At 41.2% G+C, this 25,111-nt stretch overlaps 2 long non-coding RNA genes across 2 annotated transcripts; one reads left to right on the top strand and one right to left on the bottom strand.

Annotated features, from left to right (window-relative positions):
* On the bottom strand, window positions 1–23,487 carry LOC149918996 (uncharacterized). Its single transcript, XR_016464709.1, has 4 exons — window positions 23,150–23,487; window positions 7,564–7,732; window positions 834–962; window positions 1–190 (listed from the first exon to the last, which is right to left on the bottom strand). It is a non-coding gene; the product is annotated as an uncharacterized LOC149918996 (long non-coding RNA).
* LOC149918997 (uncharacterized) lies at window positions 13,968–15,370 on the top strand. Its single transcript, XR_016464708.1, has 3 exons — window positions 13,968–14,616; window positions 14,718–14,799; window positions 15,233–15,370. It is a non-coding gene; the product is annotated as an uncharacterized LOC149918997 (long non-coding RNA).
* Window positions 23,488–25,111: the final 1,624 nt, after the last annotated feature.

Genomic DNA, 25,111 nt, shown 5'->3' with positions numbered 1-25,111 from the left:
TGCAAAAACATCCGTCAGTGTCAGTGCAGCAACATTATGTCAAGAAAAACCAGTACAGCTTTCTCCTGTTTCTGCATTTCTTCTGCTAGTTGCACCTTACAGGGTACCTTCTTCAGGACACATCTGTGAGGAAAATCTGTACTTTAAACTTTGATGGTGTTCTTTCAGTTCTGCATCTCACAAAGGAAGGCTGGTTTTAGACAGAGCAATGCGTTAATTGGAATCTGATGCTGGCATTTTCTGGGAAAAAAGTCAATAATCACTTAATCTACTTTCAGTATCTACACTAAAAAAGAATGTAATATGTAAAAATACAGTATCAATTATTTCAGTGCTTTTTATCTTTGAATTTTAATATTATAAAATGTTAGTCATAAAAGCACAGAAAAAAATGTTTATTTTCTTAGAGCATTTTTAACATTCTTAGGAACTGATATTTGTTAGGAGCTGCATCCAGCTCTTGAAATATTAAAATCAGCATGACCTAAATGGATATTCGTATAGCTTGAAGTAGGAAGTCTCATCAATATGTTATTCTTTGTCTGAGAGATTAACTTTTCCCTTTGTCACGTCTGACTTTTTAAAATATCAGCCTTCATGCTGGGTAGACTACTTAGCACAGAAGATGAAATCACTCAATGACAAATGTTCAGTCTACTGCCATATGCTATTATTCCAAAGCCTAACTGCAAACTTCGTCCTTCATCAGCAGAATGCTCGCCAAACTGCTTAGTTACCAAATGTGTTTGCATTTGTGTTTACAAACTGAACACATCCCTTCCTTCTTTTAATTAAAAAAAAAAAAAAAAAAAGTTGTAATTTATTGAACTAACCTTGCACACTCACCAGCCAAAACAAGGGAATATCCTTTTTCAGCAGTCCCCTGAATTAGTGAATGCACTTCTCCAGGGATGGACCCCAGTAGCTTCTGCTGCACCCCATGTCAGTGGAGGAACTTCCACCTGCTCAGGAAAGATTCATATCCTGTGAACAAGAACACAGTGTATTCCCTACAGAAAAGTCAGTCAGTCTTCGACAGCTGCATGTTTGTGGTCACTGTGAAGGCCCCTGCATTTGTAATCTAAGTAAAAGTGATAATTCTTCCTTTTCTAACAGGGTTATTGTGAAATGACTGTTTATGTTTGTGAGGAAGTCAGATATCCAGTGAAGGCTGCAAGAGAAATGCGTACCAATAAACCAGAGGCGCAGCTCTACAGAGGATGCCAAAAACTGCCAGGAATGAAGCTTCAAATGTAGAGTAAGCACTGGGAAATCCCAATGGGATCCAAAGGTTTAGGAGGAAATCAGCACTTTGTATCTCTCTGACAGCTGATGAAAAATGAAGAAAAAAAACCAGTATCATCATGTTACAACAGAAGAGGCCAACCAAAAATGACAGACCAACTGACTGGCCAATATTGTAACATCATATTTTCCAGAGAGGCTATGTTAGAAAACAAAAGTGCACTTTAGGGTGAGTACTCATCAGCTTTGATTTTCTGAACTGAAGCAGAGCCTTTGAAGAAGAGCCACAAGCACTCATGCAGCGCTATGACCTTCTTGGCATACAACTTAGCCAAATGGGCAGGAAATGGGCTCTTTTTGCTCCTTTCCTTCACACATTTCTCTGTCCTTACTGGAGAAGTGGCCCTTTGGTGGAACACATTTTAACAGATGCAATATCTATGGCTCATTTATCCAAGCACCAAATTTTCCCCATTGTATTATCATCTTTGTCAGCGCACATTACATCCAATTAAAAACTTCCTTGCAGGTCTGCAGAGAAGAGTCCTTTGTTGAACATTCAGTGGCAAAATTTCCATCTATTTCAGTAGGGCTGGAATTTTATCAGATCTCTCTCATTCTGTGGGCTTCTGCCTAGAGGGGAGAATTTGTGCTCACTTCTGTTCTTGCAGGCTAGTACCAACGTATGTTCAATTATACCACACTGCTTGGTTCTGCACCATCCTTTGGGTGCACTTCTGCACATTCATTGTCCTCTCAGTGGAAAAAATCCTGTGACCCTGGGATTTTACAGTTCTTTTTGTATGACTTAGCCTACATTTCGAAGTACTTTATCTCTTGGGTGACCTGAAGTAAATTAAAAGGTACCATATGTGAGAGGACTTAAAAAAAAAAAAAAAAAAAAAAAAAAGTACTACATTACCAAAGGTTAATATGCAGGAATAAGTCTCATTTGGTGGCTTTTTCCCTACAGAAATCCCATACTTAAGGTGAGATACTCAACACAGTTGCCAGTCAGACATTTCCTTTTCTTTCCCCTCTTCATATGCAGAATAAATTAGAGGATAAAGTGTAATGATGGGAGATGCAGATGAAAGAAGTAGCTCAAACCACTGTAACCCAAGGCTTGTCAGAGCCTTCACGGTTACCCATGCCCAGCATGCTGGTGAAGCTGCTGCAGCCTCTCAGAGACAAGGAGAACCACTGTGTTCCCAAACATCCAGTGCAGTGAGGCACCAGTCACTGGGAAGATGGCAATGCCATGTGCTGGTGAAGGTCTGATCTGGGTGTCCCCATGTTCCTTTCCAGCAGCCAACTTAGCTCATGGAGAACCTCCTGGAGACTTTGGAGCTGCCAGCTCTGATAATGGCTTGGAGACATGACAAAGATGGCTCAGCCTCCAACCACACTGGACACCACAGCTGGTTGCCAGGCCTGGCAAGATCACTTTATTTTTAATATGCTTTGCTTAGAATCAGGAAGAAAAAACGTGAAGATAAAAGCTGTGTTAAAAGCTAAACAGATACAGACAACACTTTGCAAAGGCAGTCTGACTTTAGGATTAGATCATTCTAATAAACAACAATAACAGCTTTTGCCAAAATACTTGCAATGTTATGTCTCTCTTTAGCAAAGGAACATGAACTGAAACCTGCATTCTTACTGCACCCTTATTGTCTTCTATAAAATCAGATTTATCTTGTTACCTGGTTATCACATGGTCAAATGATCAGTTAAATTAAGCTATCTTTAATTGATACTAATTTCATTTGCATGCCACCATTAAGCTAAGAAACAAGTTAAAAGTAATGTGAACAGGAACTAAAAAAGGAGCGACACTTTGCTTTTACAAAATTCATTCAAATGCAAATTACTCTAGATATTTGTTTGAAGAGCTTTTGTCACAGGTAGAATAACTATATCCAGCCTATATTTCAGATAATATCTTATATGCATCTTATATACCAGGGTTGCAGCTAACCAAATGAAGTGCTAAAAGTATATAGAGGAGGGGAAAGAAGAAGTAGTCAATAAAGAAGCTTCTGATTAAGATTAAGAATTCAGGAAGTATAGGTATTGAAATTAAAAAGGCAAGAAGTTAGGGAAAAACTGGAGAAAGTTTTCTATCATGTATGGAAAAAGCAGAAGGGCCAAAAAGAGTCCAATGGGCAGCATGAAGAAGATTGAATTGAAGGATAGGTTTGACAAACACCAAAACCTGAGCTTTGACTGGAGGTGGTCATCTTGAATATGCAATGGCTAAGAACAGTGGTAAGAACAGACAGAAAGAGCTGTTACTCGAAACCACAGTGTAAGTAAATTTGAAAGAAGATATTGCAGGAAAAGTAGATTGAACATACATTCCTTTTCCCTAAATTCTGGAAAAGTTTGTCTTTGGAACTGGGAAGTGGTGAAGCCAAAACAATTAAAGGTACAGTGGCAAGAGGAAAAGGGAATAAAATCTAAAGTGGATTGATTTGATTTTGGGGATACAGTAGAAGATGGAAAACCCATTATTTTGGCCTTGAGTAAAACATTTTCTTAGGGGTGTAATGCTTGAGGAAATTATTACAAGAGGCAGCACATTGGCTGAAAACAGAGAAAAACAGACTCTACAGAAAGGGCATGATTGTACTGATGGGAAGTTATTAGTGGAATTCATCCAGCAGAAAGTATTGGATCTTATGGTAACACTTTAGCAATGATCTGTATGGTTTAGCTACAGTTCATCATGTATTAATGAAATTTGCCACTAAAAGAGCACGGAAAAAAATTGCCAAGAGAGGAGGACTGCAAAATCATTTGGGAAAAACTAGATGAACTTGAAGTCTGGAGCAACAGAAATGGAATGTATACTTAGGATCTAATAAGAGGGATATCTGCTACTGTCCAGGAGATCATTTGTTTGAAGCTGAGAAGAAAGACTTCAGTGTATTATTTAGGGCAGTTTGAAGCCACAGATGTAGTGCATCTATAAGAAAGGCAGACATGATCATAAGATGAATCAAATATTTCCCATACAAGAAGTAATGAGCCAATGAGATTACACAAAAGCTGTTTGGCACCCCATCTGTAATGCTGTGCACAATTTTGGTTACCCCCATTCTAAAAAAAGTAAGTGAAATTGCAGCAGTGCAAAGAAAGACTAACAGGGAGATAAAGTGACTGGAGAAATTATTCTACGTGAAATGAACAGAAAGCTTGAATATGTGCAATTGCTCTCTAAAAATGCATCAGTCAGAAAATAGCAGGAAGAATTGTTAGAAGAAGGAGCAATAGTAACATAGAAACCCTAGCAAGTAGAACTGGTAGAATTTTAAGTGTCTTTTAGCCATATGTGAGACAAGATATGGGACAGCCATGTAGGTTTCAAATAGAGTCTGATCTAGGTAAATGTTTGATAAGAATAGTTACCAAACCGTTGCTTTCAGTTGGAGTAGATACAATTTAACAACCAAAGGACCACTTCCAGACCTGTGATGTGATAATGTGGAGCAGATCATGACCCTTAGATGTAGATATGAGGAAAGGAGAGGAAAGGATCAGGTCTTAGGCTGTTCAAACTTAAGCACAGGTCTGCCTGGGTTGAACAATGAAGATGCAACAGAAAATGTTAATTCTGAACTTCAACACTTATTTCACTGTAAAAGGTCACTAGCTTCCAACCCCACCCAAGACAGCTGTGTTGGAGCTTTTCAACCAAGCCCAAAACTTGCAGCTTTGTTTCTGACTGGAGCTAAGAACAGAGGACCGCTTGAAAGGAATGTTTGGAAGGAATAGGAAGAGTGGGGAAAAAAAAGCTTTGTGTGCCAGGCTGGTTGGAGAGGAAGCAAGAGATCATCTCAGGGACAGCATAATGAAGATACAGTGGTGGCTAGAAATATCTGAAAATCAACAGGGAAAAGGATGAGGAGAGTCAGCATGAAGCAAAAGATCAAGCTCTACATATGCGTATAGGCATATATGCATGTATCTCTTCACAACATATCTCTTCAAAAGCTTTTTTTTTTTTTTTTTTTTTTTTTTGAGAGGATAGAAATGTAAAACTCCTGTGGGATTTATTGTTATTTTCTTTTGTAAGGAAGAGGTCTGCGTTTCAGCTGATCATTTGCAACTGGAAGGAAAAGGTTGGATGTGTTTAGAAATCCTCCAATACGTATTACAAACAATCCTGCAACTCACCTTCACTGTGCCTCTGCTCTGGGTGAGTCACCAGCACACATAAAAGAAAAGGAAGGAAGTGCTGGGGTTAACGAAAAACAGCCTGCTTGGAAACTTAATTCTACTGTTAATGATTAAAGAAAACAGAAGATGAAGTATTCCTTTCAAACCAAAAACATGTTTGTTCAGAGCAAATGAAAATCAAAACAGGAATAATTTATTCCCCACAGCATTGCAGAGGAAGAAGAATATAGATGTGATGAGAAGCTCTAGATTCTGTTTATCAATAGCAATGGGAACTGTACATGTTGATAATGGAAGCAGCCTCTGAATGTGTTAGTCTTTAAGTGGGTCTCCACGCTAGCCACAGTAAGCTGGTGGCAGCTCTGGGGTGAGGATGAGGACTCCCAGCACCAGGCTCAGGTGGCTGTGATGTGGCATGGAGGCTGCCACCAGCAATGTGGACCAGAGCTGTTTGGGGACTCACCAAGAAATTATAATAGTATGACACATTTAATCTCCGGAGGAAAAAACTGACCAACATCTGTTAGAGCCATGGTACACCTCACAACTTGACATCCCTCTAAGGCACCTGTGATTCCATGAAGCTGATAGAGCAAAGCTGGTTTATACCTTCTGAGAGACTGACACCTTTGTTACTTCTTCAGAACAGCTCAGATGCAGAAAGAGCAAAAACTTCACAAGATAAAGTCTGCATGGTTTTTTCAAGACTTGTGTTATTATCTATGGCTATGTATCTCACACTGATGCAAGGATATCTGACTTAAAGCTTCTTGGGTTATCCTATCAATACTATAATTCTTTTGCAAGAGGACAAAGTTAATCACTTTTGCTTCAAAATTATAAAAGTAGAAATAAACACATAACAAAGAAGGGATCCACCCTGAAGTCTGTTCCCCTAATATGTGCTAAAAATATTTGGGTGGCTCTTGCTGCAGCCCCATGGAGTAAAATCATTATATGCTCTTGACTTTGATGTAATAAATTTAGTATCATCTGCATGTTATGATAGTTTCATACCCTGATTGACATAAACCACTATAAAACCTCATATCTGAACTCAGATCAAAAGAGATTATGCACTAGCTCAGACAGATGCTTTTTATTCAGTCCTTTCAGAAAAGCCTGGAATTTCAACTGCAAGCTTTCTTGGGATTTTTTGCAGTTAACTGGTCATCCACTGAGCAGCCTGCATCTTTCCAGAGGTTGCGACAGACCTTACGAGAGCTAGAAGAAAACTCATTTTCCGTAGCTCATTTTTTCCTAGGGAGTCCTGCATTCCAAGGGTTTAATAGTCTGAATTTTATATATGTGAAATCCCATCTTCAAAATGTGTTTCCCATGAGAGATTTTTTTTTTTTTTCTACCATAAATACTTTAAAGCAGGCATTACTGTAGGAAAAACACTATGAGAGGAGAAGCATTAAAATGGACAATAGAAGGATGAGGTAATGGTGTCAATTTCCCAGAGGCTGAGATATTCAAGAAGCTACACAAATAAGTCATTCATTTAATAAAGAGGGTTCATGTGAGCAAAGTACCAATGTTTTGCTGGAACCTGAAAATCCCAGCCTCTAGTGACCACCAGCTGCCCTTGACTTCAAGTCTTCAGAAGGTGTGATGCTCTCACACCAGAAAAACCATCTGGAAAACAGGCATGGTGTTTCTGATAATACTGACAATTGTCACAACTTCTGACAATACCAGCAATCATTGGAGGAGTTCACCATGACCACAGGAAGAAGTAAGTATCCCTTATCATAAGCCCAGCACATGGAATTACTTAGATCAAAACCAGATCTTTGACCTTCTCTTCTACATACCAGTAGGGCTGGGACTGAGCACTGGGACTCTGAAACCTCTTTTGGATTGACTTGTGTTCCTAAATCTCTTTGTCCTTTTTTAAAAGCCTGCTACCCAAAATGTCAGTCGTTACTGGAAGTGTTAGTGAAGATGTGACAGCAAAGAACTGCTGAATGTAAACAAATCAGTGTTCTTGCCTGTCACCCTCACTAGGCACACACAGCAGATAACCTGCTTTCCATCTCCTGCAAAACTGGCAAAGTGACAGAGCGTGGGTGAGACAAATAGAAAGAACAGGTAAGTGTATAATTTGTTTTTTGCAGTGTTACTCACATCTGTCTTGATCCAAGTGCACTGCTACGGCAGGTCTGCAGGTGAAGCTCAGTGGGATTTCTGTGTGGTCCACAAGCAGCAGAAGGCTCTTCTGTTTCCACCTCAGTTACTTCAGTCTCCTCAGCTGTCCAAAGGCAATCACACAGTCCTGACTCTTACAGACATGTCCCTAGTGGGAAGAGCCATGCAAAAAGTGAACGGAACTTGGACTTGGCCACAATTCAACCATTCCTTACATGCAGACAAGGGCACTGAAATGTGCAGAAGAGCATCCCTGCCTAAAACATGCTTTTTGCACTCAGCAACCAGCTAGAGATCAGTCCAGATGTACAATGTCATCTTTTGTTACATCCATAAATCTCCAGCTTTCCATACTCCCAGCCAAATCTATGATACTCTGGATCAAACTTTGGTAGAGGAAGAATAGGAGATACCTTATTATTTCATAGGCAGTAACCTGCAGGTTGCCACAAAGGATAGTAGACATTGTTTATCTAAATCTATAAAACTCATAAGTCTTATCATGTGTGTCGGAATATACCTTCATTGAAGCTCTGTTACATTTGCTGTAAGAAAAATAACTTTGCCCTGAAGGAACAGCACTTGCAAATTTTGTGACACTAGTGGAACTTCTCCATTCCTTCACATAAAAAAAAAGGTCGCTGAAGAATTGAGCCTTTAGCTCTGCTAAAATCATCAATGAGCAAGTATCTATCATGTCCAGTTAAGCATGATAGGAAGGGAATTGTCAGCCTTGAATTTTCATGTAAATGAAATGGGCTGATTTCATGTAAATGCAACAGTGTAGAGCAGGATGGAATAATTCATGTAGGACAAAAAAAAGGATGTGTCCACAAGTAAGTAATTTGTATTTAAGTATTTAAGTCTCACAGGACATTGCAAAATCATGATCTGTCCAAAGACAAAGAGCAGTAGACCATTACATTAAAATATAACACTCAGAAACACATGATTTTCTCTCACAGTGCATTAACTCAGATTGACTAGAGAGTTAAAAGAAATCTATAGCTTTTAATGTAAGAGCAAAAATGGTGAGTTGGGAGACCTCAAGCACTCCCAAACAAATGTGATGACATCTTACGGAGTTCCTAGCATAAAGAATCCACCCCACTGAAGGCACTGTCCCAGGAGGAAGCAGACAGTTGTAATTTGGGGCACAGTTTGGACCCACATTCTCTGGCATTCCATAAATACCTTTGTGCAGGAAAAAAAAAAAAAAAAAAAAAAAAAAACAGACATTTTCAGACTTTAAATTGGTGTCAGAGCCATGCATAACTCCATTTCTACTGCTGTGGCCCCCTGCCAAGTGCAGAATAGTATCTTTGGAGGATCTGAAGGAAACCAGCCAAGGAGACCTGCTTAATCTCCTTCCTCATGTATTCATCACAAAAACCTCTCCAGGAAATGCCTGGGCTCCCAAGCCTTCCATCATGCACACAGCTCGTATCAGCTTGCTGAGGTCCTTCTTGTCTTGATCTCAGGCACTCTTACAAGATATTACAAGACTCCAGATTCCATATAATTCAGAAATGGCCCAGCTTATACATAGGTCCTAGCTTATTGTTATATTAAAATGACCAATAGGGCAGCCCTTTGTTCTCCAATCTGGAAGGATGTCATACCTCCTGTGGGTCAGCCTGGGAAGAGGCCAAGGAACCTGCAAGGCAGAGCTGCTAACTCTGTTCCCTGCCCTTTGTGTCACAGGTGCTCATTAAGCCATCCCAAGAGCTGCTTTCCCAGATAAACTGTCAAATCCTTCCTTGTAGTCTCAGTCCCAGCTTGTCCAGAGGCAATTTCATTTCTAGTACTCAAGGCTGTTGTGTGCAAGGCATCGCATGAGATGTGAGGGGCTACAGGCAGGAGCTTCTCCTCCCTGTGGTGCTGCCAGGACTGTGGACACAGGGGCAGGAGCATGCAGGAGATGCCTCTGCTGGCAGCATCTCTGTCTCCCCTGGGGAAAAAGCAGTGGAAAGGGATCCTGGGGTGAGAAGTCCGGTCTGAACCACATAAGTTTTAATTAGGAAGGATTAGTCAAGTCCTGTGCTTTCTGGAGGCTACAGTATTTTTGACGTGAGAAAGCACAGAGGAGCCAAGTTCCTTGTGATCCTATACTGGAAAGCAGTGTTGATAGGATTTTGAAAGGATACCAGTGAGAGTCCATCAAGTCCACAGTAGCTGCTGCTACCTTTCCATGCTCATTGGAGCTCATTAAAGTATTAAATGGAGTGACCCACTAAGAATTTTCTAGCCTTGCAGGTGCTCAAAGTTAATTCTTCACTCAGATTCTGTGTACGCCCAGAGCGTGCTGTTTCTCTCTTCCACAGCTGACAGACAAGTATAATAGTCTTGGAGGGCTCATTGTAAAGATCAGCTCAGCAGTTCATGTATAAATCATTCTTCCATATAAATATCTCATAGGGTCCTAAGATCACTATATATTAAAATATGGATGGTATCCTTAGCCAAGAATGAAATCCCAAGAAGCTTTGTGGGCTTTGTGTGTGCTTAAGAAATAATGAATTCCCAGGGAGAGGAGCATGGCTTTTTATTGTGTGTGATATTGAAAGTGCATCTATGCTTACATAAAACCAGAAAATGCAAACTGGCATTTGACTTATGAGGACAGGAGCTCCCACTGGATCACAGTTTTGGCCCTGGCAGGGCTCAGGCTGACATTCATGAGGATGATTTGAAGGAAACTTTTGCTCATATCAGCATGAGAGAAAACCAGGTTTTGAACACCTGTGGAGACAGAGACACTTCCAGACCAGCAGAATGAAAGCCTGAAGGAAGAATCATATAGCACAGTGCAAGACTTGTAATTGGTACAAGTTCAGTGTGGGGACCTATGGTCAGTGCCCCACCTGTCTGCTGGTGACTTTTGGATGTCTACTAAGAGTCTGGAGTTTGCTAAAAGCAGTTGTAAAGTCCAGGAGATAGTTGTGAGCACGGGGTCAATGTAGTAGTGCCAATGAATGTCAAGAGTGGGGTGGGAGGAACAAGTATTGTGCCTAAAGCCCAGTCTGTGGGGCTGAGCTCACCCACCACTTCCATGCCTGCACTCTCCAGCTAAACAAATTTGGTTTTACTGTCCTCTCATTCACAATACATGATAAAGATGCTGTAGTGGAAGTGCCAAGCAGTGCCGGAAGCAGTGATTGAGCACCTGGTGGGAAGGCAGGGCCAAACCAGAGGAGCTCAGCTGCATGTTGTGCACCTGAGTGGAGTCAGGATCCACCCCTTCCCAGACCTCATTTAAGGGTTGGCAGTGGAGAGAGCATCTTGGAGATCCCTATCTACCTGAGGCCTTCTAATGGTAAGTAGTTTTTCTTCCTTTGTTTCTGTATTTATGGCTCCTACAGTTGTGCTTCTTTTCACTTGTTGCAGCTTAGGATTGTGCTACCCTGCTACTATAGTACTTTCCATTGCAGCATTACAGATGTCATAAATAGTACTTGAGCTTGAAGTGTACTTGTTTAAGAAGCAGATGAAGAATCCCTCATGCCATTTAGGGGCTGCTGATGTTATGTTTTGTGTGGGTGCCAACAGCATAAATGGCATCTACCTAAAAGAAACTTGACTTTGCAGAAGGAGTTGCTGCCAGAAAACTTCTCCAAGCACTGTCTGGCTTATTCTATACCCTCTGACTTGGCTGTTGCCCTCACCAGGCACATGCAGTAGATAACCTGTTTTCCATTTCCTGTAGAACTGACAAAGTGATAGGAGCATAGGTAAGATAAATAGAGCAGGTGTATCATTTGACTTTGCTGTGTTACTCACATCCATTCTGAGCCAGACTCTCATCATGGTGACAGGCTGTGCATGTGAGCCAAGAGAGCTGTTCTTTTGTATAGACTGGTATCAAGATGTCAAGTGAATTAGCGAAATCACATTCTTTTTGTCTCTTCTTTTTTTTTTCCTCTCCCATTCATTTTTCTTAAAACCTATAGTGCATATTCAGACTTCACAGGAAAGGAATGTGAGGGTTTTGTTTGTTAGTCTTCTGGAAGGCTGTGCCAAATATTTTTTTTAATAGAGTGAAGGAAAAGATCATTTTCCAATTCCCCTTATGAATGTGGCATAGACAACTAAATCTTCAATGTTAATGTATATCAGCCTTTCTTCCCCTGGTAGCAAGGATGGAGCAGGAGCTACCTCTGTTATGTATATAAGACTCACTCCAGCTCCCTGCTGCAGCAAAGACACCAAGGGCCAAATGCAAGTGTGCTGTGATCTACCAACATCCCCATGGACCTTGGCAAGTTCCTCCTCAGCCCTCCAGGTGCTCTCTGAGCCTTCTCAGAGATACCTGGGCTCTTCTGCTGATATGGATGGAATTGGTCATTGGTAGCTCTGAGCTTGCATTATGTAGCTCAGCAGTGATTATGGTTACTAGTGTGTATCAAGTATTCTTTATAGCCTATTTTTTGGAGGAAGCGCTACAAGGCTGTGCCACCATGCACATGCTGTGAAGGTATTCAGAGTTCAGGGAGTGCAGTACAAATGTCTTGTCATGGGTGGATGGGGGATAGGAGAAAGACTGTGTCTCTTGAAGCCATTACCAGATAAAAGTCAAGGTAAGGGTAGCTCCCAAGGTAAGGCATACACAGAGCGTGAGTTGGTGAGGAGCAAGATGCTGAAGCTGTTTAGTTTTCTGCATGTGTTCTGCTGCAGTAATCTCTTCCCTGTACCTCACCTCTTACCTCATCTGGTGTCAGTGGATTTCCAAAGATATGTTTTTGGTAAGCGTATGGTGTTTAAGATCCAGATCACAGTATCTGTTACTGTTTAGGGTGTTATTGTTGGTGACTCTTCAATAGTGCATCTGACACTCTCTCAGTTGCAAGAACTGGAGCTCTGTTATTTCTTAGAATGTTTATGTGAACGTCAAACTTACTGCCTTGTGCTCTATTTCAGAAGTATAAATAAATACTAGTAATCAATATCAAGCACAGAGCAATGCTCAGCTTGTTAAGGTGTTATACAAACACGTAACCAAATGATTCTCTAACCTCTTTCAAGTTCATGATCAAAGCAAAAGAGAAGAAAGAACAAGAACATACAGTGTGTTAGGAAACAACAACTTTGTTTCAAGAGTTGTTTGCTTTGATTTGTTAGAGGTTGTGGACATAATTTTGAATGAAACAACAGCAGGAGTAGCTGTGTTGGGTCAGAGCAGGCTGTTAAGCTTGTCCTTGTTTGCCTCACCATCACAGACCTGAAACAACAATAAGGTTGTCGAGGTAAATGCCTGCTTATTGTTTTTGAATTTCTGTGTGGTAATAGCTGCTCATGCAAGTGTTACTGCATGTTCAATCTGTCTTTTATGTCTACTGCACCATGTGTCAGAAATCAATACTAGAGAAGCTCAGACTCCAGCCCTAGCACCTGGCAATTGCTCCTAACCTGACTGAATGCAGCAGAGCCAGAATTCAACCTAGTTGGTTTTATCTATGCTGCACATCACACTGAGATGATAGTGGCATATGAAGTTCTAAGAGGAATATAGTCATGTTACTTATTTATGTAGGTGCTATGAAAAATATAGCTAGCCAGCTTTCCTTTCTTCCATCCATGCCAAGCTGGGATGGTCAGGGAAATGAAATAAAGCTTCATTTTAATTAAAAAACAAGCAAAAACAACAACGAAAACAGCACCGCATGCATGAGTATAGAGATGCAAGTGTGCCTTTCTTCTGTGTGCCCATTAGTGACTCTTTAGGACAAAAGCTAGTCTTTTGCTCTTAGTTTTCCATTACATTCCCAAAATTAATAGAGCTGTTTCAAGATGACAGTATTGTTCCCTCTTCCTAAATACCAGGGAAATCTGATACTTGCTGTAATTATTTATTAAAAAATCTTTCCACTTACTTTCAGTTATGAGTAATATTTAAACATATTTTAAGATGATCAATGTATTCATCTGAGGCCAAATGCTTCTTTCTGTGATAATTCTGAGTGCTGCTGGAGCTGATAGGGCTCAACACAGATGTTTTTTTTTAACTACTGATCACTCTTGGAGGACAGTGGAGAAGCATTCAGGTGCAAAACGTCTCTCATGTGGAAATTCTCTAAAGAGTGGACAGCTCGAAGGACAGAGGTAGTGATGGATCTGGATCTCTCGCATCCTGAAGGCTGGGGAAATGTGGGTGTCCACTCCTGCCTTCTTGGGTGTTTTGTTTTAAGCTGTTTGTTTTTTCTTTGCTTTTCTTCTAAGTGTCTGAAATAAAACATTTCATCTGGAGTCAGAAGGAATGCTTATTGAGTAGAACTAGCTTGTTCTGCTTCACTGAGAGAGAAACAAAATGTTTCCTTTTTACTCTAATTCAGTTCAGAATCAACTCCTTTTTTTCCCCTTTCATCTGTCTGCTAAAATTAGGAGATTTGATACAACTATGTGAAGAACAAAGAGCACAGCCATGTCATTCACAACCAACAGCTCAAGTGCAAGAGGACTTAACACATTCTTCCTTCTAGGTCTGCACACCTGGTTATCCAAGAAATCCTCTTCAAAAAGCTTGATACAGGGTCTGAGTTCTTGTGGGTTTGGTAGAAGCTTTCAATAGTTTCCCAAGACCAAGATGGCTTGGATGCTTGCAGCAACGGGAGCAAATGGCTTGACTGAGGCAATCACCACTGATGGTACAAACTTCTGTAATTAGGAAGCTAGTGCAGTTCCAAGAGACTGGGAAAGGAGCTGGTTTTCTGTGGGAGTCAGTGATTGATCCTCTTCATCATTCACCACACAGCACTATGCTACCTGGGTAAGATCCTGGCAAATGGGCACTTGCCCCAACCTTCCACCTTGTCACCTGGTGGCCAGTGGCAAACTGGCAAAGGACTGGTGCCTGGCTTCAGCCCCTGAGAGGAACGTCATACACTTGTGACTGAAAGTGAGCCACTGGAAAATCTTGTCTTAGATCAGAAACTCTGGCCGTGCATTTACAGAGCATTATTTCAGCTATTCCAGCAGTGACCATCCCAGCACTTCATTGTGGCTGCCCAACACAGTCCAGCATGTGCTTGACTTGTGGTATGTTAGAGCTCAGCTCCTTACTGCAGCAAAGTCCTTCTGAATTACCCTGGTGGTGATGTCAGCACCCTCCTTTCCTTTTATTTTTTTTCCTTCCCTAGCCCTGAAGCAAGGCAGCATCCGGAGAATGGACAGCTGAGGCAGCTGGAGACAGGAGACCATGTCTGTCCCATAGCTGCAGAGGTAAGTGACAACGTAAGGCAACAAGGATGGATACCTGAGTCCAAAAGTTTTGCTCATGATTTACATCTTACACTAGTCCTTACCAAGACCTGACTTTGGGGCAGGAGATGACAGTGAGCAGGGTGGGATGACTGTAACACTGCTAGGCTGAAAGGCCTGTAGACCTGACTCGTCAGATTCAGAGCTATATAAATGAGCAGATACACTTGGTCACACAGAAATCATCTGCATGCATAAAATAGATACATAAGTATAGTTGTATATGTGCATATATAGAGAAGATCCATCTCCTCATGATGGCAAATCTGCCACTGAGTAGTCCTTATTCTTAAAGCACTTGCTGTCTCCCATGGGATGCTGTTTAAGGGTAAGCATGCAAAGTTTTTGGCATGGATTGTACTATCTATTAAGAGGGTGAACATTATTTTTCCAGACTGTAGGTTGAGGTAGCTGGCTGGGTTTTCCTCCTTCAGCGGAAGAATACTGAAATATTCAGAGGTTTCATATGAAGTATAAACGTGCCAATTCTGCTGACTTCTGAAGTCATTACCATAGCATCAGCCTGAAAACACATTTGTCCAGAGATGAATTTTTCCCTAATGAAATAAACAGAAATATCTGTAAGGAGTGTTGTGCCTCTGCCTCCTCCTGTAGAAGGGCTGCTAAGAGAGCCCAGCAAAGGCAGGAGTCTGTGTCCTTAGAAGAGCTCAACTGACAAGTGCAAGGCTTGGCCAAAAGCTGCTAGCTGTTTGGCTTTACTTTCAATGAGCATAAACCTGCCAGAGGTTTTAAAAAAAAAAAAAAAAAAGAGCAGCAACATCCTGGGAGCCATGGCTTTAGTCCAAATTTTCCCTTCTCTTTGCTCTCAGCTCCATTGTGTTACACTGACAGCTTTTTCCTCTTCCTGCAAGTTGCCATCATGCTCAGTGGGTAGGAGATGGCAGCCAGCTTCTTGATTTAAACAACAGGCAAAGGATTCCAGCTGTGCTCCTGATTGCTTTGCTCTGACCTCAGTTTTTCTGATTAAATTATCCTTTCCCTGAAGCTAACCAACCATAGGATGCTTTCCCTCATTTCATGTTTTCTCTGTGAGCGAGGGAGGACTTTGTTGTTGGTAACAATGGAACATAACAAATTCATGTTTTGCCTTAGGTAAGTCAGGATTTTACAGACCAGTTGTCAGGGATGTTTTTAATCTATTTGATGCTGATGTTTTTAATCTGTTAAAAGGTGGGAACAAAAACTAGAAACCATCATGAATGTGATATCTGTGGATGCTGGGTAGAGACGTGAAAGCACCACTGTTTTCACTGCAGCTTAAATCTCTAAAGAGCTAAGGTGGTAGAGGAAAAGGTGGAAAAAATGTTGCTGAGAACCAATGCACAACCTGTGAGGTTTTATTAGAAAGGGCCTCATGAAGTGCTCAGTAGGCACTGCAATAAATGCAGAAGGCAATAGAGAACATATTTGAGGAGCAGCAGACATGCAATAGAGGCATATGTTGAATGCAGTTGAACTGTAAGATGGAGAAGCCAATAATTTGAATGTAACAGGTGCACTTTATTCTGAGGGGAGACAGGTGGGGTGGGCTTGTAATAGGGCTTCAGACTTCTGTATCATGATTTCTTGATGTTCAGGCTGATGTTTCTGAGTTCACTTCAGCAGATGAGGATATGTGCAAGTCAAAAAAAAAAAAAAGTCTCATTCCAACACTTTGGAAGTCATTGGAAACTCATACTAGTAGTTATTGAAAAACACCTGAAAGAGAATGCGATTATTGGTCACCACCAGCATGAGTTCTAAAGGGGCAAGTCCAGTTTAACAAACTTATGTCCCTTTATGACAAGGTTACCCAAGTTGACCAAGGGAAGCCAGTTGATGTTAAATTTCTGGATTTCAGCAGTGTTTTCAAAGCTATTCTCATAGTGTTCTTTTGGACAAAATGTGTAGTATATAGTTAGGCAAAAGCATAACAGGATAGGTGAATAATTGTCTGATGGGCCATGCTTGAAGGTCACAGCGAACGGCATTACATCAGGCTGGTGGCTACTTGCTAGTGATGTTCTTCAAGGCTTTGTTTCAGGGCCAGTTCTTTTCAATGTTTTCATCAATGACTCGAAGATGGGACTCTAATGTATAGTAAGTTTGCAGATGAACCTAAATTGCAAGGAGCTGTTGACTCCCTCTAGGGTAGAGAGCTTTACAAAGAGATCTTGACAAACTCTAGGGCTTGCATAGTTGCCAACAGCATGAAGTTATACAAGAGCAAGTGCCAGATTCTGCAGCTTCCTCATAGGGAGCAGAGAGGCAGTGCTGAGTGCTGCTCTCTGTGACAGCAACAGGGCCCAAGGGTATGGTTTGGAGCTGTGTCAGAGGACAGGTAGCTGGAGGTTAGGGTGGTGGGCATGATCCCAAGTTGCCAGAGTTCAAGTGGCTTTTGGACAATGTTCTCAGACATGAGGGTTTGAATTTTGGGTGGTCCTGTGTTGACCTTGAAGATCCTTGTGGGTCTCTTCCAACTTGGGATATTCTATGGTTCTGGCATTGACTTATAAACAAGTTCATTGTACAACTGACGCGCATCTGTGTTCAAATGTTATATTTAATTTAAAGTTGACTTTTTACCCTCGAACATACATTAATTTGTGACCGCTTTTAAAGTTCTGTAATAAAAATCTTAAACACATTTGTAAGTTCAGTGCCTGCCTGAACTTCTAGCCAGGCATCAGACAACCCAATAAAAAATGTTATAGGCCAAATGTTAATGATGAAATGTATTCTGTTAATAGAGAACACTTCAGAAAAAGCAGGTCCTGTTCACTACAGTGCAAGGAGAAAGCCCTAGAAGTCCTGTTGCTTTTTGACATCCCCTTGCCACTGTGTCTCTGGAGAGGACATCATCTATGCACAAGTGCCACGTTTTCAGCACTAGAGTTAAGAAATCTCGTAGGCTTTTTTGAGACTCATGCTTTGAAGCAACAGAAATAATTTTTTTTTGGCAAGCATTCTATCCAAAATGTGCAGATAATTCCTATACAGTAAAAATGAAGCATAAAATTGCACTGTACCAAGAGGAAAACTAATAAAACAGATCTTGCTGAGACGGAGCCAAGCTAAATGAGTCGAACACTCTTTAGGAACCTGCCCTACTTCAACTCCTGTTGCCCAAACCACAGACATGGGCTTGCCAAAACTTTGATTGCTTACACTGACAGCCTGATGATCCCCTGTGGCTCCATCCTTTCAGATGGTAGCCAGAATGACTGCCTTTTCTGTAACGGGCTGGGTCTGCCCACATCATGCAGCTAGCGCCTGTAGAACACTACATCTATACATCCACAGGCTCATACTCTTTTGTTTCCAAAATCCCTCATGCACATTTTTCAGCCAGTTTCTTTGCTTGACTATTGTCTTTCCAGGTCTCCATATCCCTTCAAATAAAATTAAAATAAAATAAAGGCTTAAAGAAGAGGTTACTGTAGAAATAAACTTTTAAGATAAAGACTATGAGGTCTGAAGGCACCTTTCCAGATGTATCCATCATTGTAAAGTGAATGGGGGACTCAGGACCTGTTGCACAGCTGCAGTGCTGCTGAGGCCTGACTCACCTGCTGCTGCACTTTGTCTTTGCAGTGATTGCTGTTAATCTGAACCATGTGGCTGCTGCCATCTTCTAACAGCCACATATTTTCCACATACTTCTTAGTCGTTGCAGTGCTTTGTTCCGATGTCTTTGAGAAAACATCTGCCCCCAGGATTCCCCTTTTTATAACCTCTTTAAAATATGTCACCATCTGCTCTTTCTTAAAATCTCTTCCTTGATCCCATCACCAGTGCCTGGCCCCTCAGTGACCTCCCATTTCTTAGCAAGGAGATTGAGGAGGGACGTTCATTTGTTTGCTTTGCGTATTACAGCATTCTGTATTATGTTATGGTCAAGTGGCTTGCTCAGTCTATAGCACAGAAGCAACTCTGCTTTAGCAGAGAGATGCCTTTTCAGGCTGCTGAAGGCCCTCTGTTTCTTGACATGTGTACAGTGTCAGAAAGCAGACACCATGCCCTGTATCTCCCTGCACCAGCCCAGCTTCAGGATTATGGTCACTAGGTTCTTGCAGCCTAACAAATCATTTTCCCATCTGTGCTAAAGCCCACTTGCAGTGAACACCCAGATAAAGACACCCCCAAACTTCCACTGTTTGCTCCTCTACTTGGTCAGCTTGCTTCCTTCTTTAATTCCTTTTCAGCTGGGTACATAGCACATATTTTTTGCTGCTCTTTTTGAGTGAAACCTTTCTATGTGCTGTCTTTTTTAGCTTTATTTTCAAAGCCATAAGTGTATTTTTTCAGCAATAATAAGATCAGCAAGAAGTTCCTCTTCATATATTGCCTTTTCCAATCCAGATTCCCAACATGCCTTTGCTCCCTAAAGTCTTCACAAGATTCTTAAAATTTCTTTCCACTTGTATGTGACACATCTCCAGAAAAATCCCTATTTGTGCAGGTACTCCAACACTGATGGCATTTTATTTGATTTTCTTAATGCTCCCTTACAGCTCCCTTCCTTATATCTGCCTATATCCAGCTATTCCTTAAACAAAAATGTCATTTCAGGTTTTCTCATATGGACGAGAAATATGATTGCACTACTGTAAAGACATTGTTTAGTTTAGTTTTGTTTCCCATAGAATATCCCAAGCTGGAAAGGATATTCCATGGGGATCATAGAGCCCTGACATCAGTTCACAGCAGCCATGAGGGTTTAACTGCAGGTTACATACATCTGTAAATACATCATCTCCCCACCAGGAGAACATACACCTCCAATGAGGGATCCTTGAAGGAAAATAACTTATGAGAGCTTTCTTGCTGTCCTTCTAGCTCGACTTTAACAAAAGTTCTGCCTCTGGGATCCTCAGCTCATGGCTCAACAAAGCTGGAGCCATCTGTGCAGCTACTTTTACCATCAGAGATGCAGATGCTGTTTCAGTGCAGCATCCTAGAGAGCCACAGGGGGCTGAAAATGGAATGTGTGTGATAAAAATATCACATATTTCTTAAAAATAAGAAATCAGTCTTTCTTTTTCTTTCTTCCTTCCCTTCTCCTTCCCCCCTCCATTTGTCTTCAATCTATTAAAACACTTGTGAATCTTCCTGGAGATTTACCAACATTAATTCCAGCAGGACAAATCCTCATCATTTTTCTGTATTCAGTTAAAGCTAACACCACTGCCCTCATCACTAACATATGTTAAACAGAGCTAAATACATCATCTTATTGTAAATTACATACAATTTGGCCTTTGTTTTTCTTCTGCGGGCACTGATATCTGCTTTCTACTCTGAATTTGTCATTAGTAAAGTAGAACTTACCCAGTGAGAGCCGTTAAGTGCTTGTATAAAGCAATCGGTCAGAAAACGTTACCAAAGAATGTCAGCAGGTGGGTCCCAGGGATATTACAGAGAGTTACAACCATTTCTAAAATGGAGGGGAAAACTGCAGTTCTCACCACTGTTCACTGCACAGTCTGGCTTCTAAAAACGCTGGCAAACAGAAATTCAGCACTGCCAACTGCAATTGTGTCATGAGTTGCTGATACTAAGTATTTAATGAAGTCCCCACTCCTGCAAGCATCTGGATTAGATGAAGATCTCAACTTTCATTTTGTATAAAAGCCCCATGAGTCTAACACACGTGCTTAGAAAAGTCAGACCAAGCACAAGTGTCATTTCACCCAGTTTTACTGTCTGCAATTTAGACAACTGCTCCAAGCCATTAGGTCACCTGTCCTAACAGTGGGGAGACTGACAAATCGAGGTGGCTGCGTGCCCCTGCCAGCACCCCAGCATCACATCTCCTACCACCAGGTGGTCGTGGGTGCTGACTGTGCAACAGAACACATCAGCTACCTGGCTGAAAGCTGAGGGCTATGAAGGTAGTAAAGCTGATCCCACTGCTGCCAGGTGATACAAAAGCAGTTGACTACAGACAGTTACGTGGCAGATTTCACTTAGCCTTAGTGCCATGTCAGTAATGGGGCTGAAGTATGTGATATTTGAAGACTTCCTACAGCTTTGGTCTATAGATATCATGACTCCCTCACTCCAAAAGGCAGTGGATTTCCAGTGGGTGGTTACATACACCCTATCCAGAAAACCAGAGAACTATCCATAGCATGCTCCTAAGGCAATCATGGGAGTTGGCAGAGAGCCTTCTCTTGGAGAGGCAAGAATTGTGCCCCAAGTGTGGGTACATGCTCTATTTTGGATTTAGTACTCCCCTTTAAATCACACTTTCTTATAGCACCCGTGAACTGTCATAATGCTTCAAAAGATCCCTTCAAAAAATAAAATAAAATACAGTGGTGGTAGTTTTTTTGTATCCAAGGTTCTTGAGTATCCAACATCCTCTCCTCTCCTGGATCTTGGAAGAGAGGAGCAGCTGCTGTGAATGAAGGATGCCAGATGGGAAAATAACCACACAGAAATATGGTGTGATATGAGGAGTTATGGCTCTTTGGGTGCCTATGGGGACCTCAGGAGGCAGACATAGCTACAGACCAGGTATATCAAAAACCTGGCATTATTATATCTATAATTACTAAGTATTTAATTCAGGTCATTTGCCTCATCTTGTTACAAAAAAAAAAAAAAAAAAAAAATCTATGCAAGAAGACTGGGTAGGTCTCCAGGTCTCACTGCTGACTGTAGTAAAAGAGCAGATAAAACATCTAATTCTGATCATGTCATGAGGAACCCAGCATTTTCCACCTCAATTGCTGGGCACAAGATACTGCAGGTATAAAAGTTGGGTTCAAGACGTAGCTTTGTAAGTTTGTAAACCATAAGCACACCAAGAGCTAATACAAATACAAAAAATACACTCCTTTCTGGCTCAGACAGAAGCTGCTGGAGAATGGAGAAGCATCCCTTTGCATCCAGTGTCAGCAACGGCAGGGCAAAGCTAGCCCAGAGAGATGAATTTCTGTCCTGACCTGCTTGGTAGCTCTTATATTCTTGTAGATTCATTTTGTAGCAAGTTTGGTCAATGGAGTTATTTGTTGTTCATCAATTTGTTGTCTTACCAATCACTGCTTTTTTCTTCCTTTCTTCTTCTCTTTTAATCATTCATGTGTCTTCTGTATGTAAAGCAGCATTCACTTACAGGAGAACACACTGACCAAACTAACAAGTTCAGGTTGCACAACATCTGAAAGGAGGGGAAGTGAGGTGTAACAAACAAACAGGTTGCTCTCCAGCCTCAGGGGCTCTCCTACCATCAGTGGCCATTGATCATTAAGCATAACCACTGCCCAAGGAACAAATACTTCACAGTTCATTGCAGCAGAGATAGAGGAGCAAGAAATTAAGGACTGATTGAGACTGAGGGAACAAAGGGGGGTGGAAGTGGAACATGTTTTTTTAAATTTTGTTTGTGTTGATAAACTATCCAAATCTATTTTAACTAGCAATTATTATTAAAAACAAACACACACACACACACACACACACACAAAAAAAAAAAAAAAAAAAAAAAAAAAGCAAACAAACCCGATTCAGTGCTGGCTTGCTCCTGACAGTAACAGGTAAATTACCACCTTTGAGGAGGTAGAGTTCTCTCTTCCCTGGAAAGGCTGCTTGGAGGAAGAGGAAGCCTTCAAGGCATCCAGGCTCAAGGTAGAATGAGTGCTTTGCTCCACTGTGTGAAGAAGAGCAATCTTAAGCTAGGATTTTTGACAGCTTTAGAATACAAGTATAAATAGGAATTATATTCAACACATACTTCACACCTTGCAGTTACAGAATGTGCTCAGAATTGTTCTTTCCACTTGTAAGTCCCTGCTTCCAACAGTGTAACTTCTCAGATGATTCAGAGCTTTTACCTTGCAGGGTTTATTTTACATCCACATGCTTGCAGAGATGAGTAAGTCTCTTGGCCACAGGGCTACACACAGAATTTTAAACAAAATCATGTGGAAAATATATTGCAAGAACCATAATAATTTTGAACCTTCAAAATAAAGTATTCAGAGCAGCTGCCTTCTATTAAAGAGTGCTGAAGAAGTTGGTCAAGACCTTTGGTATTCCAAATAGAGCTCCAAGCTGAAGACAATTCCTTCCATTCACGTAGTTTGATATTAACCAACCTCCCAACATTAGAAGCCATACAGACCCCAAAGGCAAGATGATCCCTTTCCTGGGTCAGCCTGCTTGTTCCACACTTTTCCTCAAGAAAGGAAAGCAATAAAAGCCTTCTGGGCAGATCCCAAAGAGCAGGGCTGTGCCAGTCCACATCTCTATAGAAGAGAAAGTGGAGCAGCAGCAGTTTTTTTGTTGGCATCATTTTGCTTACCTCACTCCTCAGTATTCTCTGCTCTTTAGCAATTGCAAGGAGGCTGCTGCAGAGTCATCACATGAGCCCACTCCAAAGCCATCAGCAAGGTGTGGTACTTCCATCTGTGCCCTTGTCACCTGCAAGTGAAACAGCCTCACCTTCCCCAGGTTGACTGCCTCAGTTCTGCAGGAACTGGTGGAGCTGTGAGAGTCCCAGCTGGAGCACAGAGCCCTCCCTATGCTGTCAGCCCTGCTCTCCTCCTGCCCTGCCACGGCTCCCACCACTCCGCCAACACCGATGTTTTCTCTCCGGGCTGCTCTTGGCTTCCTGCTCCACAGCTGCACTCTCCACATCAGAAGAGACTTTTCAGAGAAAAGTGAAATTAGTAAAAATTAAGATAATTGAATGCATTTTGTTTTACCAGAGAGACTGTTTGTGGTTTGCAAATAGACATGAGACGTTATAAAATATTTTCTAACAGTACCCTATAGAGATGACTTGTCTGTAAAACATGAAATATGGCTGGCGGGAAACCAGCACATTGACTCAATAAAACATGACATTAGCTGACACCAAAAACAACCTAGTTAAGCAGCAGAAAACTTTACAGCCTTGGTTATTTGAGAAATACAGAGGTAGTCCAGCTATTAAAGTGGAAGGGATCATTAGGGTAACGCACGCTATTTGCTTCAGTGTCATTAAAATGCAGTGCTATGAATCCATTGAGGTGGAACTTCTTTAACTCTTATTCTCCTGACTGCTCAAAAAATAGCAAGAGACCAACAACCACTTTGCAAACATACAGTGTTTTGCAACACTCACTCAGAAATATTTCTAGCTGAGCCAATCAAGGCTTCAGAGTCTACGGAGCATATACATTTTCAGTGTATAATGGTAACATACATTTTTGACATATTCCAACAATGCAATCAGTCAAATCAACGTAACTAAAGCCATTGCCTGGGTCTAACCTATGCTTTGGAAACAAATGAGCCACTGTAATCTTCACTGTCTTTTAACTGGTATTTTTCAGGAACATCTGTGCACAGAAAAGCACAGCTCATTGCCTTGTAAGAACAGCACCTAGGAGGCTAACATAGAACTAGATAGTTACTTGTTCACACCAGTATTGTTGTGCTGAGGTGCTCCGTGGGAACCCCAATAACAAGCCTGCATCAGATGTATGAAACAAAAAGGAAAAACAGCTGAAGGCATTCTTAACCACTCTTTCAATTATTGGGGCCTTCTGGGCAACAGCTCCTAAAAGGCAATTCCTAAAGTCCCTCTCAACACAAACATTGAAATAGTCCATGTCAGCTTCATCCTGGCTTAGCTCTTAGTGCCACAGGCCCAGAGGAAATGTGGTCTCTGCTGTTCTGCCCATGACAAGCATCATTACAGAATGCTCAAAAACATGGGGAGGTGAGATCAAGCATTAAATCACAGAGGTGAACATGGCTGCTAGGGCTGCAGGCAAGACCTTGACACAATAATTGAAAGATACCTGGCATGCAACAACATATGCAGCTGTGCACAGTTTTTTTCCAGTTATCTATTGGACACAGAAAGAGAGCAAGGTGAATTTTCTTTTTTCTTTTTTTTCTTTTTTTTTTTTTAACTGGCACTGTGTTTGAAAGTGTCTAGTACTATGGATCAGGCGAGTAACTAAGGTTCCTGCGTATAAAAGAATCTGGAAATAAATTAATAGAACAAAGTAATTACACAGAGTAAATGTATAACAGCAACTGATTCAACCTTAAATTCTAAAATAGTGTGATATTGTTCTGAAAAGACTTTAAATGTCAACATGCAAAGATTTAATATGCTTTTTCCCTTAGGCTAAACTAAAGAAAAATTGGCTAACTTGCCTGGAGTTAACATCAAATAGGTCACATTTATCAAGCTGCCACTTAAACTTGAGAAGTAGCAATTTAGCCATTTCTAAACCGGTTGGTTTGGCCCTTCTGAAATTGCAGATGG

Source organism: Phasianus colchicus, chromosome 2 (genome assembly GCF_987193195.1).
Source record: "Phasianus colchicus chromosome 2, bPhaCol1.hap1.1, whole genome shotgun sequence".
Lineage (NCBI taxonomy): Eukaryota > Metazoa > Chordata > Aves > Galliformes > Phasianidae > Phasianus > Phasianus colchicus.
This window is presented reverse-complemented; position numbering and strand designations above follow the sequence as displayed.